The sequence below is a fragment of the Microcaecilia unicolor genome, chromosome 1, assembly GCF_901765095.1.
Source record: "Microcaecilia unicolor chromosome 1, aMicUni1.1, whole genome shotgun sequence".
NCBI classification, from domain to species: Eukaryota; Metazoa; Chordata; class Amphibia; order Gymnophiona; family Siphonopidae; genus Microcaecilia; species Microcaecilia unicolor.
This window is the reverse complement of record NC_044031.1, coordinates 525597926-525624852: the sequence shown is the minus strand read 5'-3', so window position 1 is coordinate 525624852 and position 26927 is coordinate 525597926. Positions and strand designations below refer to the sequence as shown.

The 26927-nt window shown below is 46.5% G+C and overlaps 1 protein-coding gene across 1 annotated transcript in view; it reads right to left on the bottom strand.

Moving 5' to 3' along the window:
• Window positions 1–26927, bottom strand: part of ZBTB10 (zinc finger and BTB domain containing 10) — a 137994-nt gene that overhangs the window by 65859 nt on the left and 45208 nt on the right. The gene's annotated exons all lie outside the window — the stretch shown is intronic.

Here is a 26927-nt window from a genome sequence, read left to right as displayed (position 1 = left end):
ACCCTATTGAAGGATGAAGAGATACTTGGGGGCTACAGACGGCTCTTCAAGGAGTATATAGAGTTTAATATTAATTCGGGCCCGGCCTTGGGAGTGGTCTGGGATGCCCTGAAGGCTGTTTCACGGGGGTATTTCTTACAGAAGGCTGGCTCTAGGGCTAGGCAACAGCGGGCTGAGGTGGCGGGGTGCTTGTCCCGTTTATCAACTCTTTCAGACCAGCACAAGACTTCACATTCGGTGGACACATTAAGAGAGATTCAGGGTCTTCGGTTAAAATTAGATCACATTTATTCCACTCAATTGCAATTTGTTAATGCCAGGTATCAGTGCTCCCAATACGTTCAGGCTAACAAACCCAGTAGGGCTTTAGCAATCAAGTTGGCACAGCAAAAAACCGATCGCACTATTTTGAAAGTTGGGGATGGCAGGGGTGGATATGTGTCTTCCTCGGGAAAGATACGTCAGCGCTTCAGGAGTTCTACCAAGAGCTGTACTCCCCTGATATTAATCCGTCTATGGAGGAGATGAGTAATTTTCTCTTGGCCCACTCCCTTCCGCAACTATCTGTGGCTCAGCAAGAAGGATTGGACGGTCAGGTCACCGTGGAGGAAGTGTCGCGGGTTATTAAAGCCTTGCCATCTGGGAAATCACCGGGTCTTGATGGCCTGCCTAACGAATTTTACAAGACCTTCAGGGGGGAGATGGCTCCTCTGCTGACCGAGCTAATTAATGCAGCTTTATCGGGAGAGGACTTTCCCTCTTCCATGCGGGAAGCTTGGATTGCGGTGCTCCCAAAGCCTGGCAAGGACAAGACGGAATGTGCATCCTACCGTCCAATTTCTATATTAAACTCTGATGTAAAGATCATAGCGAAGGTGTTAGCCAACCGACTAGCAAAGGTCCTGCCCTATTTAATACATCCAGATCAGGTAGGCTTTGTCCCTGGTAGACAAGCTATGGATAATGTTCGTCGTATGGTCCATCTGATCCATATATCAAAGAAGAATAAACTCCCGGTCTGCTTGTTGGGCTTGGATGCAGAGAAGGCCTTTGACCGCGTTCACTGGCCTTTCATGCTCCAGGTTTTAGATAGGTTTGGGGTGGGGCCGGGTTTCGCAGGTGGGTGGAGGCTCTTTACCATCTCCCGAGCGCGTGTGTCCGTATAAACGGTGGCAATTCGCAGGGGTTTTCACTTTACCGTGGTACTCGACAGGGATGCCCGCTATCCCCGATGCTGTTTGCCTTGGTGATGGAGCCTCTGGCGGTCTCTATCCGTTTGGATCCCGATATAACAGGAATTGTGGTGGGTCATCAGGAGTATAAACTGGCCCTTTTCGCGGATGACGTCATGCTCTCTTTGACTAGGCCTTTGCTTTCCCTCCCGAACCTTATGCAGAAGTTGAGTGCCTACTCCAAGGTTTCGGGGTTTAAACTAAATATGAGTAAAACTGAGGCCTTGGCTATGGGGATTGCGTCTCCGGTCTTGGACTCTTTAAAAGCAAATTTTTCTTTTCGTTGGGTTACAAAAGGCCTCAAATATTTGGGGGTTACCATTACGCCTGGTCTCGAGAACTTGTTTTCGGCCAACTACCCTCCTTTGTTAACATCCATCTATAGGGACTTGGACAGGTGGGAGAACACTGATTTATCCTGGTTAGGCAGGATTGCTTCGCTAAAGATGAATGTTTTGCCTAGACTATTATATATCTTTCAGGTATTACCGTTGCGGATTTCCAGGAGCTATTTATCCAAGTTGCAGGATCGGTTGATTAGGTTCGTCTGGTCTAATAAGCGTCCACGCCTGCCTAGGGCGTTGTTGTATGGGGCACGGAAGAAGGGAGGGTTGGGCGTTCCTAACATCTTGTGGTATTACAAGGCTGCTCAGGCGCGATCGGCCCTAGAGTGGTTTCAGGCTCACCCTCAAAAGTTGTGGGTACATATGGAACAGGCCGAGATAGGACCTCGCTCTCTTCGCTCCTTGATATGGCTTCCTAACAGGTTTAGAGGCTTGGGTGGCGATCTGAGTCCTTCCATCGCGTCCACCTTTTATTACTGGGATGGCCTTTTCACTAAGTCTGAGGGGAGGCTTTCTCGGTTTTCGCCTATAGCTAATAACCCGCTTTTTTCCCCTGGGCTTCAGCCCGGGCCTTTACTCGTTGGGCCTCCCTGGGATTGGTGTCTTGGGGCCAGCTTTTTGAAGATGATCGCTTGATTTCATTTGACTCACTCAGGGAACAGTTTTCGCTTCTGCCCCAAGACCAGTTTGCGTATACACAGCTACGGCATTTTCTGTCCTCTCGAGAGATTCGCTCGATAGTTTTGCGAGATGATTCTTTTCTTGAAGATCTTTGCGAAGATTCTCGGACTACCAGAGGTCTCATTACTTGCCTTTATTCTCACCTGAGCCAGCAACTTCGCCCCCAGCTTACTTCATAGGGAGCGCTGGCATCAAGAGCTAGGGGTTACCTTTGACGAGGCTGATTGGGCGGAATGGGAGAACGGCTGGGCGAGGGTATCGATTGCTGTTCCCTTTCAGGAAAATGTGCTAAAGTGCTTTATAGATGGTACTTGACACCTGCGAGGCTGTGCCACATGTTCCCGGATGCATCTCCCTTGTGTTGGCGAGGATGTGGCCAGAGAGGCACCATGGGTCATATTTGGTGGTCTTGCCCAAAAATTAGGGCATATTGGAAATCCATCCAATATAGATTACAACGCTGGTTCCGGAGGCCGGTTAAGTGGTCTCCGGAGTATTTTCTCTTTTCTAAAAAACCACCAGGCCTTACCAAATCTCAGGGGCTATTGACCAGGCAGGCCATGTTGGCGGCGAGAGTGGTACTGGCAGCACATTGGAAGGCTCCCGAGGTCCCTTCAAAAGTGCGTTGGCTGAATAAGCTGTGGTATATCTGTGAGCGGGAGAGACTTCGTGCCGAGCAAAGTCGTACTGTGGCGAAGTGGGAGAGCCTGTGGGAGCCCTTCTTGAAGAACTGTTCTTGTTAATAGGCCCGGCGGGGTGGAGGGTGGGGGGAACGAGGAGGACGACAAGGTTAGTGGGGTTCTGATGCTCTGAGGGGTGTGGGGTGTTGAGGGGGGGGGTGGATTTTGTGGGTAAGGGTTGTAGGGTTATTTCTAAAACTGTTGAAAAAGTTGAAGATACTGACTGCTCAGGGTATCTTGTTGACATTTGGCACAAAATACTTTCTTCGGGCTGAGGAGATAACGGTGCTTGATGGCCGCTTGAATTCTTAGCTCCTCACTCTTCCCCCAGAATTTCGCTAACTTTGGCCGCTTTCCAGCGAGATAAAGCGAGTGCCCGATAAGGGAACAGCAGCGGGAGCCATGAGCAAACCGGGGGCTGCATCCAGAAGGGATGGTGAGCGCCACTCCGCTCGACAACAGGGAAGGGGCTCGCAGCGCCACGTGTCGCCGGCGGGGCCTTCAGGGTCCGATTCTGAATCGGCACTTTCTCATGCAGAACAGCGGGAGCAGAGTCCCAAACAGCGAGCTTCCCATAACTTAGCGAAAAGTTTGGAAGCAATCCGGGCAGAAATACAATCGTCTAAGGAGGAGATCCTGGAAAGGATCGATGCCATGAATGTGGATATTCGCGAGCTTGGAGGCAGAGTGGAAGAACTGGAGGCCCGCGTCGACGACCAAGGAGAGCAGCTTAGCACTGTGGAAACAAGGCTTACCCAGGTGTTTGCAGCCTGCGACGATCTACAGTACAAGATCGATGATTTGGAGAATCGTGGCCGCCGTAAGAATCTCCGTTTCAGAGGAGTTCCGGAGGCGCGAGATGGCGAAGACGTCCCCGCCATTGTGAATCTTTTGTGTGGCAAGCTGATGGGAGCCGAGTTGGACCCTCGTGAAATCGCTATAGAACGTGCACATAGGGCTTTGAAAAAACAACAGGATAATCGCCCTCGGGATATAATTGCCAGATTTGCTTCATATCCTTTAAAAGAAAAAGTTTTGCAAAGTGCTCGTCAGGCGGGGCACAGTGGAATACAACGAGGCTCGTGTGGGGGTGTTCCAGGACCTCTCGTTATTCACGCTGGCGCAAAGAAGAGCTATGAAGCCAGCACTTGACATTCTAATTAAAGAAAAGATTTCCTATCGTTGGGCTTTCCCCTTCGCGCTTTGTTTTACTGTTAAAGGGGCAGCATGTCGGGTGAGACAGGTGGCAGAGGCTTGGAAGAAGCTACATGAAGCAGGTTTGACGCAGCATGCCTCGCCTCCTGTGGAACTCGCGTCTGATACTAGGGAGAAATTGCAGCGATGGAAACGTGTTTCTCGTCGGGGGAAGTGAACAGTACTATCAATCTGAAGTCCTTTACTCTGCGACTTTTCTGTTAGCAAGGCTTGTGGGCGCTCTAACATTTGGACTTATCATATGTTGTTTCTCCCCTTTTCCCCCCCCCCCCCCCCCTTTTTGTAGCTTTGCTTGATGTTTTCATAATCTGTTTTAGAAGATGTGTTTGGGGGGGAGAAGGGAGATGGAGATCGTTTAAACAGCTTCATAGGAGGGAGGGGGCTTGTGTGGAGTGAGTGGGGGTTTCAATGCTATGTAAGATTGCTGTTATAGAATGGGCTTGAAGTATACGTAATGGGGATGATGTTGAGTTAGACTTTAAGGCTGGGTCAGCTTAAATGCTAGGAGTGGTGTGTGTGAGGCGGTTAAGTGTTGAGAGATGCGGGGGGGAGTGGGGGGGGTGGTTTGAGTGTGCCATGGGGTACTGTGGCTCCTTGCTCCATTTTCCTAGGCAGAAGGACAAGTTGGGTCCTCTGCCTGGTGGTAGCGGTCAAGGGGGGGGGGACTTGGGGGGAGGGGGGAGGGGGTATGGCAGATAGCAGGGGGGGGGGATCCTTCCTCGTCGGAGGCTTTGGTTTTGGCTGGGTCCGGGGGGCTCTCACTGTTCATGTTGCTCTCACTTTGCTAGTTCCACATGTTCTTTGCAGTTGCTTTGCTTGGCAGCGAGTAGACCATACTCATGAGTAAAGCCTTAAAGTTTTTGTCTTATAACGTCAAAGGCCTTAACTCGCCTCAAAAACGCCAAAAAGTTTTCAGGGAATTGGTGCATCTGGGATCCCATGTGGTGTTCCTCCAGGAGACGCACCTGCGAAGGGATCATGAGCGGTACCTGACCTCACCTCATTACCCGACGGTTTTTTTGCGCTTCTGCATCTGATGGCTCTAAAAAAAGGGGAGTTGCGATATTGTTACACTCATCTCTGCAGGTCCAAGTGGGCAAGGTGCAGAGGGATACAGAGGGGCGATTTTTGTCTGTACATCTTACAATTGATAATGAGGCTCTTAATCTGGTTTCCTTATATGCTCCGAACGAGGGTCAAGCGGGTTTTTTCAAGAGGATAGTGGGTCGTATCATTTCATGTCCTTCGGGTAAGCTGATTGTCGGGGGGGACTTTAATGCTACGTTACATCCAGACCTTGATAGGTCGGGTAAGTCATCTGCAGTGGATAGTCAATTATCTAACGCCTTTAATCAGTTTGTGCGAGATATTGGAGTAGTTGATGCATGGCGGGTTATACATCCACGAGTTCGGGATTATTCGTTTTTTTCCCACTCCCACGACACTTACTCGCGAATTGACTATGTGTTGCTGGACATTTCATTAACTCATGCTGGATGGGAGGCGGACATTGGTACTTGCACTCTCTCGGACCATGCTCCAGTTTGGACCTGCTTACCCTCCCTTGGGAGGGAGGACAGGGATAGGAGGTGGACCTTAAATACCACCCTATTGAAGGATGAAGAGATACTTGGGGGCTACAGACGGCTCTTCAAGGAGTATATAGAGTTTAATATTAATTCGGGCCCGGCCTTGGGAGTGGTCTGGGATGCCCTGAAGGCTGTTTCACGGGGGTATTTCTTACAGAAGGCTGGCTCTAGGGCTAGGCAACAGCGGGCTGAGGTGGCGGGGTGCTTGTCCCGTTTATCAACTCTTTCAGACCAGCACAAGACTTCACATTCGGTGGACACATTAAGAGAGATTCAGGGTCTTCGGTTAAAATTAGATCACATTTATTCCACTCAATTGCAATTTGTTAATGCCAGGTATCAGTGCTCCCAATACGTTCAGGCTAACAAACCCAGTAGGGCTTTAGCAATCAAGTTGGCACAGCAAAAAACCGATCGCACTATTTTGAAAGTTGGGGATGGCAGGGGTGGATATGTGTCTTCCTCGGGAAAGATACGTCAGCGCTTCCAGGAGTTCTACCAAGAGCTGTACTCCCCTGATATTAATCCGTCTATGGAGGAGATGAGTAATTTTCTCTTGGCCCACTCCCTTCCGCAACTATCTGTGGCTCAGCAAGAAGGATTGGACGGTCAGGTCACCGTGGAGGAAGTGTCGCGGGTTATTAAAGCCTTGCCATCTGGGAAATCACCGGGTCTTGATGGCCTGCCTAACGAATTTTACAAGACCTTCAGGGGGGAGATGGCTCCTCTGCTGACCGAGCTAATTAATGCAGCTTTATCGGGAGAGGACTTTCCCTCTTCCATGCGGGAAGCTTGGATTGCGGTGCTCCCAAAGCCTGGCAAGGACAAGACGGAATGTGCATCCTACCGTCCAATTTCTATATTAAACTCTGATGTAAAGATCATAGCGAAGGTGTTAGCCAACCGACTAGCAAAGGTCCTGCCCTATTTAATACATCCAGATCAGGTAGGCTTTGTCCCTGGTAGACAAGCTATGGATAATGTTCGTCGTATGGTCCATCTGATCCATATATCAAAGAAGAATAAACTCCCGGTCTGCTTGTTGGGCTTGGATGCAGAGAAGGCCTTTGACCGCGTTCACTGGCCTTTCATGCTCCAGGTTTTAGATAGGTTTGGGGTGGGGCCGGGTTTCGCAGGTGGGTGGAGGCTCTTTACCATCTCCCGAGCGCGTGTGTCCGTATAAACGGTGGCAATTCGCAGGGGTTTTCACTTTACCGTGGTACTCGACAGGGATGCCCGCTATCCCCGATGCTGTTTGCCTTGGTGATGGAGCCTCTGGCGGTCTCTATCCGTTTGGATCCCGATATAACAGGAATTGTGGTGGGTCATCAGGAGTATAAACTGGCCCTTTTCGCGGATGACGTCATGCTCTCTTTGACTAGGCCTTTGCTTTCCCTCCCGAACCTTATGCAGAAGTTGAGTGCCTACTCCAAGGTTTCGGGGTTTAAACTAAATATGAGTAAAACTGAGGCCTTGGCTATGGGGATTGCGTCTCCGGTCTTGGACTCTTTAAAAGCAAATTTTTCTTTTCGTTGGGTTACAAAAGGCCTCAAATATTTGGGGGTTACCATTACGCCTGGTCTCGAGAACTTGTTTTCGGCCAACTACCCTCCTTTGTTAACATCCATCTATAGGGACTTGGACAGGTGGGAGAACACTGATTTATCCTGGTTAGGCAGGATTGCTTCGCTAAAGATGAATGTTTTGCCTAGACTATTATATATCTTTCAGGTATTACCGTTGCGGATTTCCAGGAGCTATTTATCCAAGTTGCAGGATCGGTTGATTAGGTTCGTCTGGTCTAATAAGCGTCCACGCCTGCCTAGGGCGTTGTTGTATGGGGCACGGAAGAAGGGAGGGTTGGGCGTTCCTAACATCTTGTGGTATTACAAGGCTGCTCAGGCGCGATCGGCCCTAGAGTGGTTTCAGGCTCACCCTCAAAAGTTGTGGGTACATATGGAACAGGCCGAGATAGGACCTCGCTCTCTTCGCTCCTTGATATGGCTTCCTAACAGGTTTAGAGGCTTGGGTGGCGATCTGAGTCCTTCCATCGCGTCCACCTTTTATTACTGGGATGGCCTTTTCACTAAGTCTGAGGGGAGGCTTTCTCGGTTTTCGCCTATAGCTAATAACCCGCTTTTTTCCCCTGGGCTTCAGCCCGGGCCTTTTACTCGTTGGGCCTCCCTGGGATTGGTGTCTTGGGGCCAGCTTTTTGAAGATGATCGCTTGATTTCATTTGACTCACTCAGGGAACAGTTTTCGCTTCTGCCCCAAGACCAGTTTGCGTATACACAGCTACGGCATTTTCTGTCCTCTCGAGAGATTCGCTCGATAGTTTTGCGAGATGATTCTTTTCTTGAAGATCTTTGCGAAGATTCTCGGACTACCAGAGGTCTCATTACTTGCCTTTATTCTCACCTGAGCCAGCAACTTCGCCCCAGCTTACTTCATAGGGAGCGCTGGCATCAAGAGCTAGGGGTTACCTTTGACGAGGCTGATTGGGCGGAATGGGAGAACGGCTGGGCGAGGGTATCGATTGCTGTTCCCTTTCAGGAAAATGTGCTAAAAGTGCTTTATAGATGGTACTTGACACCTGCGAGGCTGTGCCACATGTTCCCGGATGCATCTCCCTTGTGTTGGCGAGGATGTGGCCAGAGAGGCACCATGGGTCATATTTGGTGGTCTTGCCCAAAAATTAGGGCATATTGGAAATCCATCCAATATAGATTACAACGCTGGTTCCGGAGGCCGGTTAAGTGGTCTCCGGAGTATTTTCTCTTTTCTAAAAAACCACCAGGCCTTACCAAATCTCAGGGGCTATTGACCAGGCAGGCCATGTTGGCGGCGAGAGTGGTACTGGCAGCACATTGGAAGGCTCCCGAGGTCCCTTCAAAAGTGCGTTGGCTGAATAAGCTGTGGTATATCTGTGAGCGGGAGAGACTTCGTGCCGAGCAAAGTCGTACTGTGGCGAAGTGGGAGAGCCTGTGGGAGCCCTTCTTGAAGAACTGTTCTTGTTAATAGGCCCGGCGGGGTGGAGGGTGGGGGGAACGAGGAGACGACAAGGTTAGTGGGGTTCTGATGCTCTGAGGGGTGTGGGGTGTTGAGGGGGGGGGTGGATTTTGTGGGTAAGGGTTGTAGGGTTATTTCTAAAACTGTTGAAAAAGTTGAAGATACTGACTGCTCAGGGTATCTTGTTGACATTTGGCACAAAATACTTTCTTCGGGCTGAGGAGATAAGCTCTCGTTGGATTTTATGTGCTGATTTTGTTTGATGGTTTTTGCTGATGTTTGTACATTTGTCAATGTTCAATAAAATCTTCCAGAAATTAAAAAAAAAAAAAAAAAAAAAGGGCACAGATGCCCCAAAGGCCGAAAAATGAAAAACTGAAAAATAATTTTAAAAAATGACTAAATTGAACAAAATTTATACAGAAAAAAAAGAATATGAATAAAAACAAAATCCCCAAAAAGGGAAGGCACTAAAAAGGAAAAGGTTTGACATGCTGAGAAGAGATTAGAAAACCAACTTCTCTGCTCTGCGAAAAACGAGACTGCTGGTCCAGCACTCAAGTGGCAGGCGGGAAGGCACCTGCACGGTGGGCATGCTGTTTTAAAGTGACAGAGCACTGTGGCAGTGTTTGTACAGGGCTCTGTGGATGGCATCACCCACATGTGAGAACATTATGCCTGCTTGTCTTCGGAGAAACAGTATGTATGAATGTAACGAACACTATTGGGTCATGTTAATTTAAGTTACATAATTTGGGCTAGAGAAGGACTACATGCAGGAGTCGAGACTGTTAATCTGTATACAAAACCTATATTAACCACATGGTGGAACATGTGGAAAGGAGCTAGGAGGAATCAGGAGGAAACAAGGCCACTGCTCACTCCTTTCAACTGGAAAATGGCCCATGGTGGGGTGAAAGGTGAAGCTATGGAGGTGGGATGAGACACTTATTGTCATCAATTATTTGACAAAGGTTATATAAAATCTTTTACACAACTACGGCAGAGTTTGGAATACCTCAAATTATTTAAGGATGGTATGTCATTTTTTGAATCAAAAAACATGGGCTACTACTGTGTGGGGAAAGTCACTGAATAAATGAGATGAACTATGGCTGCTACACACAGGGGCCAAGGGTCTAATCTCATCTATTTATACGTATAGAGTTTATTCAGGTTTCTTTTTGTAAGTCTCCCTATATGCTGGCTTGGAACGGAATCTTGGGGTGGTATACTCAAGACTCCCATTGGAAGGACATTCTAGTGGATGCCCGTAAAATTTTTAGCCGGTATTAAAAAGGCTAATGTAAAAGTTATCATGAACTGGCAGCTCTCCACGGTTAGATTAGATGAATTAAATTTGATATCATCCAATAAATGTGGGAGAGGTTGTGGGGGATGTGTTCTCTATTCCATTTGTGGTAAGTGTACCCAGTTGCACAAGAGTTCTGGGGGAAAGCGACACATGAGTTGTCAGGGATTTTCAATCAGCCCTTTGCTCTGGATTCTGCAATTTGTTTGCTCAGAGTGGGTAGAGAAAACTCTCCCTTAGAGCTTCAGGTTCATTTATGCAAGTGGTTCCCAAACTTGGTCCTGGAGCCACTCCAGCCACTCAGTTTTTCAGGATATCCACAATGAATATTCATGAGATAGATCTGCATGCAGTGAAGGCAGTGCATGCAAATTTCTCTCATGAATATTCGTTGATATAAAGTACCTGTAGCTCTAGGCTCTATTAGTCTAAATTGGTTACTCTATATACATAATAATATTACTACATAACCACTTTACAAATGTGTAATTTTTCTTTATTTTCTACTCAATATTATTTTCCACACTTAAAATACGTGTTGTCACCCTATATTCTACCTCTTGTATTGTCCTACTACATTCACTCGTACCATTCACACTAACTAAATGTGAAAAAGTTCTATACATGCTATCCAGATACAAGGTTTTCCAGGATACTGAGCTTCTCCCTTTGCTGCATATACACTTTTTTTTAACACACAATATTATCTATTGCATCTACATTTTGGTGTTACTGATTGAAATGTCCTTGTGGTTTTTAACACCAGTCTGGTAATCAGTCCCATCCACTGTGCTTGAACTGTGATATTTCCTTCTCCGAATATGTTTGACAAGCACTGGAAGCGGGTCTGTCGAGTCCGCAATCCAAGGATTGGGATCGTCAGCGGTGAAAGCTGATCAGTCAAGTCTAATATTATAGATTCAAAAATGGACTTAACAGCAATAATGAGAAGCTGATTTTGGATACGAGGAACATACAGGATTGAGCTTTAATTGACATATTATTGTTGCTTTGAGAGGTATGGACTAATACTCGGAGAAGAAAATATCACAGTTCAAGCACAGTGGACAGGACTGATTACCAGACTGGTGTTAAAAACCACAAGGACATTTCAATCAGTAACACCAAAATGTAGATGCAATAGATAATACTGTGTGTTAAAAAAAGCGTATATGCAGCAAAGGATAAGCTCAGTATCCTGGAAAACCTTGTATCTGGATAGCATGTATAGAACTTTATGTTTCACATTTAGTTAGTGTGAATGGTACGAGTGAATTTAGTAGGACAATTCAAGAGGTAGAATATAGGGTGACAACACGTATTTTAAGTGTGGAAAATAATATTGAGTAGAAAATAAAGAAAAATTACACATTTGTAAAGTGGTTACGTAGTAATAATATTATTATGAATATTCGTTGTGGATATCCTGAAACCTTGACTGGTTGGGGTGCAACCAGGACCAAGTTTGGGAGCCACTGATTTAATTTTAGCTCAGTGCTAGAAGCCCTCTAATGCTCCTTCATTAGATATCGAAAGGGGTATTTAAGAAATATGTTCCTAATGGAAACTTTTGTGTCTTTATTCAACTTCACCACAGTTGAAGAGTCATCTACATGGGACCACTCTAATGTGAATCTTAAAGGAACCCAAAGGGAGGGAAAATTGGGTGTGGGAGTGGGTTTAGAGCAGTGTTTCCCACATCCAGCCCTGGAGTACCCCTTTCCAGTCAGGTTTTCAGGATATCCACAATGAATATGCGTGATAGAGATTTGCATATAATGGAGGCATATTCATATTCATTGTGGATATCCTGAAAACCTGACTGGCAAGGGGTCCTTCAGGAATAGACTTAGGAAACACTGGTTTAGAGGAAGGAATTTAAGTTGGGAGGGGTTTGGGGGGAGAATCCACTAATGGATGCATATTATTTTAATGTTATCATAGTTGTTGTTTAGGGATGTTTGTTTTTGTCTGCTGCTTCTGTGTTTTTTTGATGGATGGTGGAACAATTACGATTTGTTACATTTGAAAAATTTCAATAAAAAATGTTACTACAAAAGAATAATTACTTTTTTTAATCAGGTGGCAGTTATGAATCTTACACATTACAGTGCCTTTCATACTGGTTATATTAAGTACTCTACTGAAAACCTATATATTGCCTCTATATTTTTCTCTTTTAAAGGGAAAGTGAAAAATCTCTCCCCTGGCATCTGGCTTTCTTCAGCCTTTATTTAACTCATTAATACATATGAGCCCTCTCAGTTATTATAATACAACTCTAAGGGGAGAGCAACTTTGTATCTGCAGACTGATAACATGTTCCTTGCCATTCTGTGAAATCTGGACCTTACCATGATTGCTTTAAAAAAGCAAACAAAAAAAAAACTCTGCTTCTGGTTAACATCTATTTAATTTTTGCTGGTATATCTGTTTACACATTCCAGCAGGAAGGACAACTAGTACAATTGGCCATACAGCAGCATGGGGGCAAAATCATGTGGTGGTACCAAGAAAAACTGCCCCGTAAGGTTGAAAGGCAACTCTGCTTTAGACATCACTTCTGATGCACAAGAAAGCTTAGTGTATTGTAGAACAATGCCTGGTTTCAGTCTCTATTTTTGTTGTTGTTTTTTTTTAAGTCCATTGTAGTTTAAAGTCAGTCAGGGTACTGATTTCTTGTGGATAGAATATTCCACCGATATTCCTCAGGGTTTGGCTCTTTTAGCCATGCTGTTTAACCTGCACATGTTGCCTATCTGTAAGATACTTTCCTGATTAGGATTTAACCAGATTGTATGCAGGTAATGTACAACTGTTTTATTCAAGATGGAAAAATCTGTTTATTACGCAATTCTCTCTCTTTGATCTGTTAATGTTTGGTTGAGAGCCAATGATCTTCCATTGACCATGGGAAAAATTCAGGTTTAGTTCTGATAGGTTCTACTACTAAGATATTTTTTGGAGGACCTTACAGTGGATGGTGTCTAGTTTAGTATTATGGTAATGCACTCTATTTAGATTTACGCTCCTGTTTTTGGGGCACCACAGGTTATGCAAAATGCAGCTGCTGATCTGTTAAGGAAAAATTAATTCTTACCTTCTCATTTTCTTTCCATTAGTTCTAACAGATCAATCCAGAGACTTGTGGGTTGTGTCCCTCTACCAGCAGGTGGAGATAGAGAAAACCTCCGAGGTTTGCTATATGTGGACCTGTGCAGCCAACTGAACCTCAGTATGAACGATACCAAAGCAGTGGAATGGAAACAATAGAAAACTCTCCTGACATTGTCAGACCAATTGCCCAACATACTTCCACCACTTCTATATTTATTTATTTTTAATCAAATGAAAGAACATTCAGAACAATGGAACCCGAAAAAAAAACTAACCAATTGCAACAAAACCACAGACAGTAAACCCAGGGGGGCCTCTAGATTGATCTGTTAGGACTAATGGAAAGAAAATTATCAGGTAAGAATTAATTTTTCCTTCCATGACGTCCCACAGATCAATCCAGAGACTTGTGGGATGTACCCAAGCAGTCCTCAAGTAGGACGGGACACCCCCAACCCAGCAGAAATCACCGACGAGCCAAACACCGCATCTTGACAAGCTGCCACATCCACCTGATAATGAAGAGTGAATGTATGCACCAAAGCCCATGTAGCTGCCCTGCAGATCTCTTCCAGAGAAACCAAACAGGACTCTGTATAGGAGGAAGCTTGAGCTCGCGTAGAATGAGCACGAACTTGCAAAGGGGCTTGCTTGCCCAATGCCGAAGAGAAGGCCTCCCGCAACCAACGGGCTATGGTGTCCTTGGACGCCATATGACCCTTCTTACTGCCTCCAAAAAGGACGAAGAGATGGTCAGAAAGACGAAATTCATTTACCTCCAAATACCTGAGAAGAGCCCATCTCATGTCGAGGCAGCGAAGAGCCCGGAATTGCTCAGGGTAATCTTCCCGGTGGAAGGCCGGCAAATGCAGGGACTGCCCCAAGTGGAAACGAGAAGCCACCTTGGGCAAAAACAAAGGAACTGTCCTAATCGATACCCTGCCTCCGTAAAACACAGGAAGGGGTCTCTGCAAGAAAGGGCCTGCAATTCTGAAATTCTCCAGGCGGAAGTAATAGCTACTAGGAAAATCGCCTTCAAGGTGAGATCCTTAATCGTAATCCCCAATAAGGGTTCAAAAGGAGGACGCTGAAGCACTCTGAGAACTAGATTAAGGTTCCAGGATGGGAGAACTGGCACATGAGGACGCAAACAATTGACACACCTCAAGAAACAAACCACATCCAGGTGGGAGGCGATGGACGCCCCCTGAAGCCGGCCTCTAAAACATGCCAGAGCTGCCACCTGCACCTTAAGAGAACTCAACGAGAGTGATTTTTGTTCAGCCTCCTGAAGAAACGCAAGGATAACCAATACTGAAGTTGAAGCCGCTGACAATCCCGAACTTGCACTCCACAAATCGAAGGTACGCCACACTCTAGTATAAGCTATCGAGGTGGATCTTTTCCGAGCCTACAGCAACATAGCGATAACCGTGTCCAGATACTCTTTTCTTCTCAACCGCGCCCTTTCAAGGGCCAGGCCGTAAGACCAAAGGGGGAGGGATCCTCCATCGTGACTGGCCCCTGCAGCAGGAGACCGTCCTGCGCCGGTAGAAGAAAAGGAAGATCGAACAGAAGCTTGATCACATCTGCATACCAGGGTCGTCTGGGCCAATCCGGGGCCACTAGGATCACTCGACCGGGATGACTGGCAATGCGAGGCAGTGACCTGTCCACCATTGGCCATGGGGGAAAGGCATCGAGCAGGACCCTGGGCCAAGGTTGAAGAGCCCAGCTCTCGTCCCCTGCCGAAGAAACGGGGAACCTTCGCATTGAATGTGGTGGCCATTAAGTCCATCTCTGACATCTCCCAACGGGCAGTTATCTGATCGAAGGCCAGAGGGGAGAGCGTCCACTCCCCCGGCTTCAACTGATGGCAACTGAGAAAATCCGCTTGCACATTCTGTGACCCCGCTGTATGAGCCGCTGTCAAGAAAGAGAGATGAGTCTCTGCCCAACGGCAGATCAGAGCTGCCTCGCGCGCTAGGGGTGCACTCCTGGTGCCCCCAACGGTTTACGTAGGCGGCCGCCGTCACATTGTCCGAAAGAACTCGAACTAGGCAACCACGGAGAAGAGACAGAGACTCCCGAAGGGCCAGATGAATCGCCCGTAACTCCAAGGGGTTGATGGACCATGATGCCTCCGTCGAAGACCAAACGCCCTAGGCCGTCTGTTGCAGGCAATGAGCCCCCCAGCCAGACAGTGGCACATCCGTGGTCACTATCTTCCAGTCCGAGGTGGCCAGAGGAATGTCCAACACCAGATTATTTTGAATGAACCACCAGTGCATGATTGTGTGAAGACGGGCCAAACATGGCACCTGAACCTCGTAATCCTCCGAGAACGGAGACCAACGGCTCAGAAGGTGCCACTGGAGGGAGCACATGTGAGCTCTGTCCCACTTTACCACGTCCAAGGTGGAGGCCATGGAACCTAGAACATTTACATAGTCTTAAGCCCGCAGGTTTGGAGTCTGAAACAGCACTCTTAACTGAGCCTGTAACCGCTGTGTTTGAGCTGAAAGAAGAGAAACTATCCCTGTTCGGGTATCGAAGCACACCCACAAGTATTCCAGCATTTGGGAAGGCGTTAGACTGCACTTCAGGAAGCTAATCACCTAACCAAGCGACTGAAGCAACCCGACCACTTTGTCGGTTGCCTGCCGACTCTCCTCGAAAGAAGACGCCCACACAAGCCAGTCGTCTAGATAGGGATGGACCTGAATTTCTTTCTTCCTGAGATAGGCCGCCACTACTACCAGGACCTTGGAAAAGGTCCAATGCGCTGTGGCTAGGCCAAAGGGCAACGCTTTGAATTGAAAATGATGACCGATCACTGCAAAGCAAAGAAAGCACCTGTGGGGAGGCCAGATTGGAATGTGTAAATAGGCTTCTTTGATATCAAGAGAGGTCAAAAACTCCCCTGGCTGTACCGCTGCGATCACCGATCGGAGGGTTTCCATGCAGAAAAATCGAACCCGTAAAGACCTGCTGACGCACTTGAGATCTAAGACGGGTTGCCAAGAACCGCCCTTTTTTGGCACCATAAAATAAATGGAGTATCAACCGCACCCTCTTTCTGCTGAGGGTACAGGCTGGACGGCACCCAGCTGTTGTAAGTTGAGGAGGGTGTGTCAAACAGCCGGCACCTTGGCAGGACATTTGCAAGGAGATTCCAGAAAAGAGTCTAGTATCTGACGAGCCAGTTCTAACTTGCAGCCGTCTCTGATAACCTCCAAGACCCATTCATCGGATGTTACCCTGGTCCACTCCACCAGGAATAGGGACAGTCTGCCCCCAATAACCGGCTGGATATGGACCAGGGCCCCATCATTGGACGGACCTGGCTGCGGGCTGGTTTCTGTTACCGGAAAGGAAGGCCCGCCCTGTCACCTCGAAAGGGCTGAGGCCTCTGAGAAGATCTTGCTCTCTGAAAAGAGGCCCCGTGACCTGGACGGTAGCGCCGTGTATACTAGTAGGTCTACGTCCCGCCAGTCGTACAAACTTGGACCTCTCCTGCAGGAGGCGCTGGCCCTTAGAGTCAGCGATGTCCTTCACAACCTGTCCCAAACAAAAGCTTTCTCCTAAAAGGAAGCCTTGCTAAACGTGACTTACAGGCCACATCTGCAGCCCAATGCCGCAACCACAGCCAGCGACACACGGTGACCACTAGGGAAACCTCCTTTGCCGAAGCACTCAAAAGATCATAAAGAAAATCCACAAGGAAGACTAAACCAGACTCCAAGGCTGGCAAAACAGCCATGAGATCTTCCGGAGAGAAGGCTTTCTGTACCCATGATAAGCATGCCCGCGCCACATAGGAGCCACAAACTGAGGCTTGAAGGGAAAGGGCCACTACTTCAAATGACAGCTTCAAGCAAGTCTCCAACTTACGATCCTGAGGGTCCTTGAGTGCCGTGCCACCCTCCACAGGGAGAGTGGTTTTCTTAGTGACCGCTGTGATTAAGGAATCCACCGTAGGGACCATCAGCAAGTCTAAGTCAGGAGCAGGTAGCGCGTAAAGAAACGACACAGCTCTAAGCAACTTTAAAGCCCACTGTCCAGCATATCCCACTGCTCCAAAATAAGGATCTTCATGGCCTCATGTACATGAAAGAAACGAGGTGGGTATTTGGTGCCAGACATAGTAGAGGGCACCGGACCTGTTCCCCTGACGATTCAGGGGGGAAATGGCCAAAACCTCAAAAGCCCTATCAATCAGGGAGGGAAGCTCTTCCCTGCGAAAAAAGGTGGGCAGCCATCGGATCATCCCCCTCCTCAGAGGGCAGGGTGACCTCATCTGCCAAATCCAAAGATTCTGAGGGAGAGTCCAGAGACCAAACCTGGCCATCTGTGTCACCTGGGGACGTTTTGGCAGGAAAGACTGAGAGGCTGCAGCAACCGAAGTTTGCTGAGGAAAAGACAGGGCTGCCTGAAGAGAAGCTCCTGACTTCTTCAAAAGAAAGGCATTGTGCATTAATAAAACAAAATCCAGGGAAAAAGGAACTGCAAGGAACTCCCCTGCTCCTTGTACATCGCTTCCCTCCATCGGAGCCTGTGCTACAGAAGCGCGCTGTGCCTCTTGTCTATCAACCGCCACGTGTGGAGCGGGTTGCGCCTGAGAGGAAAAAACGGCGCCCGCCAACGCGCACTGCACTAACTGCCCAGAGGAAACTGCCAAAACTATCACCTGCGCTTCCAACTCACCAGACGCCTGAGGGGAACCCCCGTCGCGCTGAACACCCGCTGCAGGCTGACGGCGGCAGGACTCACACTCCCCCGATGCTGCTCTCCAGCCCCCAACACCAGGAGCAGTACTTAGCTGCCTCAGAAGGCACTGATATGCTCCACAAACGCCTGCCCCAAAACTGACTCGGCAGAACGTCTAGTGCCTCCATATGATTAAACAAAAACAAAGTCTCTTACCTTTTTTTTTTCTTCTTAGTCAGGAGAGAAAGAAAACACCCGATCAGGCCAACAGCCCCAGGCGATGGAGGAAAAGTAGGGGGAGACCGGGAGGGACCTGGCAGCACCAGGTGTACACCACAAGCTGCAAACAGCCACTCAACCCCTGTCTGTGCTAAACTAGGCCCAAAGAACACCAGTAGCCAGATCAAATCAGAGCTGCACAGAGATGTCCCTCCACCTACTAGATAAAGAGAATATTGAGGTTCAGCTGGCTGCACAGGTCCACATATAGCAAACCTCGGAGGTTCTCTCTATCTCCACCTGCTGGTAGAGGGACACAACCCACAAGTCTCTGGATTGATCTGTGGGACACGTTGGAAGTGATGCTTCATTTTTGATCATGTGTCCCCAACTCTGGCCAAATTACTCTGGCTTCCTATTTATTGGCGAATACAATTTAAAATTTTCATTCTTATTCATAAAGTGTTATATAGTGGTCTGCTGCCATCAACTGCAACCTCCTTATACATTTATTGTCCATCTGTCACCACTCAGCAAATAAAAATCTTCAAGCACCATCATTTAAGTAGATATGGCTGAAGAACATCATTCCTCTATATTTTATGTTGCTGGTCTTACTTTACGGAATTCAATACCTGATGAACACAGGTTAATATCTAATCATGCCTCTCTTCAAAAATTATTAGACATATTTATTCAGGAAAACTTATAATATAGTCTATTATCTACAGGAGATATTGTGAGAGAATGACACGGGGATAAAATCTGTCCCTGTGGGTTCTGTCTCCGTCCCCACCCCATCCCCGTGGGCTCTGTTCTCATTTGCAGAAGCCTTGAACACTCCATTTTATATTTAAATCTTTTTAATATAAAAAGGAACAATATGCTGTGCAACTGTTATGTATAAATTACTATTACAAAACAATAACAACAATGAGCAGCTATAATAAACCCTCCCACCACCCTCTACCCTTCCAACCCCAACAATAGCTGGCTTCTACTACTCCAAGGAATCCTAATCTACCCTATTAAAATGTCCAGGGGTACAAAACACAGCCCTAGGAAGCATTGTTATGATTTTTTTAATCTGTGGATAAATAAGAAGTCTTCAACAACCTCAGTATTCAGTCTAGTTCTCCTGTCTTCCACAGTCCCTCCTGCAATAGATGTCTTCATAGAAGATGTGCTGGCAGCAGGATGTACAGGAACCCCCATGATTTTGCTAGCTGTGGCCAGCATGTTTGCTTGTTTTTCCAAAAAATAAAAATATTGTCATCTGCATCAAACATAAATTACAGTCCAGTTCATTAACAGGTTTCAAAGTACAAAGTGACATGGGGACAAAGTTTGTCGCCGTCCTCATCTGTCCCCATCCCATCCCCATGGGTTTTGTCTCCATACCCACGGTTACTGCAGGTCCCCCCCCCCCCCTGTCATTCTCTACTGTGAATGTCACAGTTTGATAATGAAAAATGCAGTCTGATGATGGAAAAACAAGTCAAGCTACCTGTAAATATGTTCACAGAATGGGTTATGTCCTAGCATTAGCGCAGCAATCCTCGCCTTCCACATCATGTCCGTTTGGTGCCCTTTGGCCCAGGTAGGGAACAGAGTAGATCCTTCAAGCAAGAGTCCAATCGAGGCCCCAAGCGAGCTAGATCCTCAGGTTACTCAGGTGAACTTCAGTCGCTTGGCCTGCCCAATGAAGGTGCACTGGGCCCCTCTTTGCTTCTGGTGGGAGGTTGGCCGTCTCTTCCACAATGAATGGGTCCACATCAACTTAAAATAGCGGGTTCTGGAGATGTTCAACAGGGGGTATGCCATGGAATTTTCTTGTCTGGTTCCGGACGCATCCATGACCTCTCCCCAAGGCTCACACTTTATCACCCTCCCCCTCAACCTCGCCCAACTATAGCCACTGCCTTCAGGAATCTCCAGGCCGTCGACCCCCTACCATATCTTCTCACATCTCCAATCTCTTCCCTTCCATCTCGTCTTCCGAATCTGTCGACACGGCTGTCTCTGCCTACAATGAAATTCTCTCCACTGCTCTGGATACCCTAGCACCATCTGTCTCTCGACCCACTAAGCACACTAATCCTCAGCCCTGGGTAACCCCTTGCATCCGTTACCTTCGCTCCTGCACCTGATCTGCTGAACGACTCTGGAGGAAATCTCGCACCCTGTCAGACTTCACCCATTACAAATTCATGCTATCCTCCTTCCAGTCCTCCCTATTCCTTGCCAAACAGGAATATTATTCTCAATTAACTAATTCTCTTGGCTCCAACCCTCGTCGCCTCTTCGCCACCCTCAACTCCCTACTTAAAGTGCCCTCCGCTCCCACCCCCCCCCCCCCTCACTCTCTCCTCAAACACTAGCTGACTACTTCCGCGATAAGGTGCAGAAGATAAACCTTGAATTCACTTCCAAGCCTTCTCCTCCCTGTGACTTCTTAACCCACTCCCCCAACCAACCTAGCCTGGCCTCCTCCTCCTCCTTCCCTGAGATCACCGAAGAGGAAACTGCTCGCCTTCTCTCTTCCTCTAAGTGCACCACCTGTTCCTCTGATCCCATTCCCACCAATCTGCTTAACAACATCTCTCCTACAGTCAACCCCTCAATCTGTCACATCCTCAACCTCTCTCTCTCCACTGCTACTGTCCCTGACACCTTCAAGCACGCTGTAGTCACACCACTTCTCAAAAAACCATCACTAGACCCCATCTGTCCCTCCAACTACCGTCCCATCTCTTTTTTACCCTTCCTCTCCAAATTACTTGACCGTGCTGTCCACAGCCGCTGCCTTGATTTCCTCTCAGGCCGTCCTTGATCCACTCCAATCCGGCTTTCGCCCACTACACTCGACAGAAACAGCACTCTCTAAAGTCTGTAATGACTTGTTCCTTGCCAAATCCAAAGGTCACTATTCCATCCTCATCCTCCTCGACCTATCTGCCGCCTTCGACACTGTCAATCATAATTTACTTCTTGACAAACTGTCCTCATTCGGGTTCCAGGGCTCCGTCCTCTCCTGGTTCTCTTCGTATCTTTCCCAACGCACCTTCAGAATATATTCTAATGGCTCTTCTTCCACCCCCATCCCGCTCTCTGTTGGGGTTCCTCAAGGTTCTGTCCTTAAACCGCTTCTTTTCTCGATCTACACCTCTTCCCTGGGCTCGCTGATCTCATCACATGGTTTCCAGTACCATCTCTATGCTGATGACACCCAGCTTTATCTCTCCACTCCCGACATCACGGTCGAAACCCAGGCCAAAGTTTCGGCCTGCCTTTCAGACATCGCTGCCTGGATGTCCAACCGGCATCTGAAACTGAACATGGCAAAGACTGAGCTCCTTGTCTTTCCACCCAAAGACCCTCTTCTCCTCTTCCCCCACTTTCCGTCTCTGTTGACAATGCCCTCATCCTCCCCGTCGCTTCAGCCCGCAATCTCGGAGTCATCTTCAACTCCTCCCTCTCTGCCCATATCCAGCAGACAGCTAAGACCTGTCGCTTCTTCCTCTATAATATTAGCAAAATTCGCCCATTCCTCTCTGAAAAGGCCACCCGAACCCTCGTCCACTCGCTCGTCACCTCTCGTCTTGACTATTGCAACCTTCTTCTCACTGGCCTCCCGCTTAACCATCTATCCCTCCTTCAATCTGTCCAAAATTCTGCCGCATGTCTTATCTACCGCGTGAACCGATACTCTCATATCACCCCTCTCCTCACTTCACTGGCTCCCAAATCCGCTACCGTATACAGTTCAAGCTTCTCCTTTTAACCTTCAAATGCACTCAATCTGCAGCCCCCCCCCCCCCCCAGTACCTCTCTACACTCCTCTCCCCGTATGTTCCCACCCATAACCTCCGCTCTCAGGACAAATCACTCCTATCTGTATCCTTCTCCACCACCGCTAACTCCAGACTCCGCCCCTTCTGCCTCGCATCACCATATGCCTGGAACAGCCTTCCCGAGCCCATACGTCATGCGCCCTCCTTGCCCATCTTCAAGTCCTTACTCAAAGCCCATCTCTTCTCCCTTGCTTTTGGCGCATAACCACCTTCCCCACTCATGATACCTACACTGACTACATAGTTTGTAACCTTTAGATTGTAAGCTCTTTTGAGCAGGGACGGTCCTTCCCCATGTTAAACTTGTACAGCGCTGCGCAACCCTGGCAGCGCTATAGAAATGCTAAGTAGTAGTAGTAGTCAATTCTAAAGCGCCAGGCTGTTTCTCTTACCCTTCAGCATCTCTGCGATATAGGAGTAGTAGAACCTGTTCTGCCAGTGGAGCACAGCCTAGACAGGTACTCTATTTAAGCCTCTGTGCGCGATTTCCACCAAGGACCTTACTATCAAGGTGGTGTTTCTGGTAGATATCACCTCTACTCATATGATCTATGAGCTGCAGGCACTCTTTTGCTGGGACAGATATCTGTCCTTCATGGAGGACTCGGGGTTCCTATGAATGGTCCCCCCTCAGTTTTGCCGAAAGTGGCGTCTTCGTTCCATGTTAACCAGAAGATCTGATTGCCCTCCTTTTTGACGGAAGGTTCAGTTCCTGGGGATCAGAAGCTCCACAAGTAGACGACTGGAGGACGATGCTCCGGTACCTGAGGGAGATGATTACATTTCATGCCTTCCTCTTTGTGCTTTCCAAGGCCCTAGAAAGGATCAGGCAGCCACTAGGCTGCATTGTGAGGTGGATCAAGACAGTTATTGAGTCCACCTATACCATCAAAATTCATCCAGTGCCTCAAGGGCTCATGGCCCACTCTACTAGGAAGCCCAGGCAGTGTACCACGAGGAAACTTGCAGGGTGACGACTTTGGTTGTCACTCCATTCCTTTGCTAAGCATTACCTATCTCTTTAATAAAGCATAACACAAAGTTCAACCAATGTGAATATGCACAACTCGCCAATCTACGTTTAGAACTGTTTCTCAATTATCTGCTTGTATACTATAACTTTGTTTAATTATCATCATGATGAACAATACTTTGTAATACTAAATGTTTATTTACTAACATTCTTCCACTACTCATGATGTATTGTAAGCTACTTTGAGCCTGCAAAGAGGTGGGATAAGGTGGGATACAAATGCAATAAATAATAATAATACAGGTTGGATGTGTTGACCAGAGCTCACTCAGACATTGGCAGAATCGTCATTTGGGAAGGGGGCCTTGTCTTCCCCGCCCAACAGACTACTTCAGTAAGTCCCATTTGTGCAGAATGGTGGAGCTGACGAAAAGAAAGGAGAAATTGTGTCTTACTGCATAATTTTCTTTTCTTTCCGTCCTTGGAAGACCTAGGCCCAAGGCTTTTTCAGTGCTTCAAAAAAAAAAAAAAAAAGCATTTTTTGATTGGCAGCCATACAGTGTTCCCAAGATATGGCTATATCCTGGTATAGAAGTGGGAAATGAGGGAAGGCTGTAGAAACCACTGGTTCAACAAATAAAATTTATTCCTTAGATACAAATATCAAGACTCGACATGATGCCGTGTTTCAGCATACAAGATGCCTGCCTCAGGAGACTACAAATAACACAACAAAATGCTATCACAGAATACTTGTCCAGCACACACATTTTTTTCTGCTTGTATCACATTGTTTGTAGGTACACAGCACGATTCCTTTTTTGGATAGCAATCCTACCATTTATCTCGCTTGTATATTGTCCCCCCTTGCTATAGTTTTTCATATACTTTTTACCTCGTCGATAGCACCTTAGACACGTTTTCCTGCACCTCTCCGGCACACTGAGTCATTTCCTTCATTTTTTTTTTGTACCAATTCTATTGCATGGCTGATTTTTATTTTGTTTTTCACATAAGCATTTTGTGTGGACTTGCTAATTCTTTTGATAGTGCATTGCCTATACATGCATGGTCTTTTTAAAGCTATGCTTTTTTTAAATGTATACATTTATGCAATTTATTGAGATACTCAGTTTAGAGTTTGTATATGCACAACCTTGTTATTCGCACATTTACTATTGCTCACTCATGATATTTTTCTTTTCTTTGGAAGACCCATTCATTATCTCCAGTTTTGATTAGCATCATTCCATTTTCATTTTTGCACCACCAGGTTATTCGTTCCAGCTCCATTTCATTATGTTCCTTCCTTTTCTTTTTATTTGCACCAGCAATGACAAAAAGTATTTATGTATTTATCTTCCTTTTATTTGTAATGTTCAATATGTTTTTATTTCATTTTGTGTATCTTGATATTTTAATATGCATTGCTATTTATAATTATTTTTATACATACTTTTTATCAAATGTATGTTGGATTTACATATTATAGTTTACATTTTTATATCTGTAATAGCATTTTGTTTTATTTGTAGACTCCTGAGGCAGGCATCTTGTATGCCGAAACACAGTGCCTTGTCGAATCTTGATATTTGTATCTAAGGAATACATTTATTTGTTGAACCAATGGTTTATCCAGCCTTCTCTCATTTCCCACTTCTTGACTTGGTGCTGGATTCTCCATGGGATTTTTTGTGTTCAGTTACCGCCTGGTTCTTATATCCCGGTATATGCAAGGCAGTGAGTATCACTCTGGAGTGTTTTGCTTACTTATCATTGCAGCTGCAGTGGCCGATGAGGCATGGGTGTGCTACAAAGGGACCTTCTGTGGCTTGAGCAGATGCATAGTGGATTGTTCAAGGGAGCAACTCAGCTTGTACTGGTGATGTCACTGGCAGAATTCAGGTTTTTCTACCTCCCTGGTAGGAAGGGTTAACACCCATTTGTACAGAATCATGTTGTTGACAAAAGAAAAGACGATCATCTCGCAAAACAATTTCTCTTTCCTTAGTGTCAGCTCCACTGTTCTACACAAGTGGAATGTACCATAGCATATCTACAGGGAAGTGGAGGGCAAGGTAAGGCAAGCCCCCCCCCCCCCCCAACACCCCAAATGATGGCCCTGCTATAGTCCAAATGGATTCTAGCCACCACGTCCAATCTGTAGTGCTTGACAAATGAATGAAGTGACGACCAGATTGCCACCCCACTACCCAGGCCTCTGCCCAGGATGTGGCCTGAGCCACCAGACAATTCTAACAAATGTAGGCAGTCTCAATATCCACTTTGATCCACCTCGTAATGAAAACCCTTAAGAGACTGCCTGGCCCTTCCCTTGGCCATGGAAAAGTTGATCCAAGAGGCAAAAATCATTCATCTTCTTCAGGTACCTTAGCAGCATTCACCAGGACTCTGGAGTTTGCAGGAGCAGAATCCTCCTCCACGAAAAAAGGAAAAACAAACTTCCTAATTCACATGGAACAGACAGACCACATTAAGGAAAAAGGAAGGGACCATGCAAAGAGAAATTGAATCCTCTACAATGGTGATATACGAGTTCTAATAAGACAGAGCTTGCAGCTCGGAACTCTTCGAGCCAAGATAATGACAACCAGAACATCTGGATCTTCTCAGGAAACACCACCAGCTAATACCAGTGAGGGCACTGGTAAGACTCAGTTTTTTTTTCTCTACCTCCATCTGTTGGTAGGAGAGGATCACACACACTTGTGCAGAACAGTGGAGCTGCTGCTAAGGAAGTTAATATTACGTTCAGTACACAGAGCCCTAGCATCTGGGAGTTAAGTGAGATCTGGGGCCTGGCTCCATCCCACTTGTCTGGACGATAAAGAATTTAGATATGCCATTTTGTTTTACAAGTGAAGCTTCTATATAGCAAGGATTCTCAACCCAGTCCTCGGGATGCACCTAACCAGTTAGATTTTCATGATACCTACAATGAACACACACGAGAGATTTGCACGCAATGGAATAGTATATGCAAATTCATTGTGCATATCCTGAAAACCTGACTAGCTGGATAAGTTGAGGACCCCTGTTCTATGGGCATACCTGTGTTAAGTCTTTAAGAGTACAATGACACAGATTGATCAGCTGTACTCTTGTCCACAAAGGTTTCTGCCAAAAAGGTTTCTGCCACAAAGCTGTTATCAAGAACACTAGGTACAACATATTAGTCTATTATCCTAGATCCTAAGACCTGCAGAAAGGACCATGCTTAGAAAGGATTTGAAACAGGAGTCTGAACATATTGACCGAACACAATGAACCACAAGACCATTTTCTTCATAAGAGACAAAATAGCTCCTCTATGGTCTAGAAATTACAAGGATAATCATCAGTGTAGTGTTCCACTTGTGCAGAGCTCTGATTACAGATGACCTTCTAAACAGCCAGACTCTAAATGTATTACCCATTGATCAACAGGTAACTGGGGCCATGGACAGGCCAAGGAGAGGGAGAACCTGAAGCTGTCAGCGAGTAATCCAGGATACCGAATCTGGAAAACATATGGTGGTAACCCTTGGAGAAAATCTACCTGTGTATCAAAGTGGGGAAATACCTAGAGTATCACAAGAAAGCCAGATGCCCTTTGCAAGGATACCAAAGAACACCTTTTAGCATTCTGTTATGACTAGCCTTGTTCATTTTAATTTGTATACGTACAAGGTTAATACTCAGAAGAATATTGCACGACTTTGACTAGCAGTTTAAAAAACATGAAAGTACAAAGCTTATAAAGCTACTACTTCATATTTGGGATAGCAGAAACCACAACAATGGCAAAAATATAACACAAATTAAAAGTTAGTTTATGTCACAAAAATGCAGCACAAATACAATTACTACAGAGGGTTGCTTTGTTAGCAGAATCCATTACTTACTGAATTACAAGTTCACATTTTATGTATTTCATAAAATTTGATTTATTGCTTTTCAAACTGAAATATATCAAGACAGTTTACAATAAA